The sequence below is a fragment of the Brachyhypopomus gauderio genome, chromosome 1 (assembly GCF_052324685.1).
Source record: "Brachyhypopomus gauderio isolate BG-103 chromosome 1, BGAUD_0.2, whole genome shotgun sequence".
Classification (NCBI taxonomy): domain Eukaryota; kingdom Metazoa; phylum Chordata; class Actinopteri; order Gymnotiformes; family Hypopomidae; genus Brachyhypopomus; species Brachyhypopomus gauderio.
Genome location: NC_135211.1, coordinates 41,326,939 through 41,327,927, shown reverse-complemented (window position 1 = coordinate 41,327,927; position 989 = coordinate 41,326,939). Strand labels below are relative to the sequence as shown.

Below are 989 nucleotides of genomic sequence, written 5' to 3'. Positions count from 1 at the left end.
CTGAAGGTGGTGCAGGTGATGGTGGAGATGGTGGTGAAGGTGGTGGTGGTGGAGGAGATGGTGGTGGAGGTGCAGGTGGTGGTGGAGGTGGTGGAGGAGATGGTGGTGAAGGTGGTGCAAGTGATGGTGGAGATGGTGGTGAAGGTGGTGGTGGTGGTGGAGATGGTGGTGGAGGTGCAGGTGGTGGTGGAGGTGGTGCAGGTGGTGGAGGAGATGGTGGTGAAGGTGGTGCAGGTGGTGGTGGAGGTGGTGCAGGTGCTGGTACAGCATGGTGAGCTGCTGAGATTTATTTTGCCCAATTGTCCATTAATGTTCATATGTCCTGACGACAGGAGATATAAGGTGTGAATTATTAAGGTTTGTGAATAATAGAACCCAACTCTCAATACTAGAGCTGAAATGCGGCGCCTTGGTCCTGTTTACCAGTGAGTCAAATCTTCATCTGTGAGCTACGACCACACAGCTACACCCAGGCAGCTGTACACACAGGAGCTGATTAACACCCCCCACAGTGCCGTGTGTGTCCCTGCTCCTGGTCTTATGGCGCATTTCCACTAGGGCCTGCTTGGCGCGGTACGGTTCGATACGGGTCGGTTTGTGAGTGTTTCCATTAGTACCAGGACCCGTTTAGCCGGCCCCTTTGGGTACTTTTTTCGTACCGACTCGCTCGAGGTTCTAACCGTTCCGAAGCGGTACAGTTCTGTGACGTGGAGGAACAGCATGACACTGATTGGCCAGGGAGTGTCGTCACAGGGTGCGTCAGGAGAGCGACTCCTCCGCTATGCTATGGACTCCTCAGCCATTTTTAAAACCCAAGGAGCGAAGTCTGTTCCCTGGTCAAACGCCGAGATACAAACCTTTCTGTTAATAATCAGCGATCAAAAAATCCAGGGTGAACTGGACGGGGGCACTAGAAATGTAAAGGTTTTTAGCGATGTTTCCGCGCTAATGGCCACTCATGGCTACCAGCGGTCCGTTCAGCAGTGCCG

The 989-nt window shown here is 53.4% G+C and overlaps 1 long non-coding RNA gene across 1 annotated transcript in view; it reads left to right on the top strand.

Moving 5' to 3' along the window:
* Window positions 1-545: 545 nt before the first annotated feature.
* The window catches only part of LOC143520784 (uncharacterized), a 1,189-nt gene continuing 745 nt past the window's right edge, over window positions 546-989 (top strand). The window contains exon 1 of the long non-coding RNA XR_013132577.1: window positions 546-989. This exon is cut by the window's right edge and continues 191 nt beyond it. This is a non-coding gene — a long non-coding RNA (uncharacterized LOC143520784).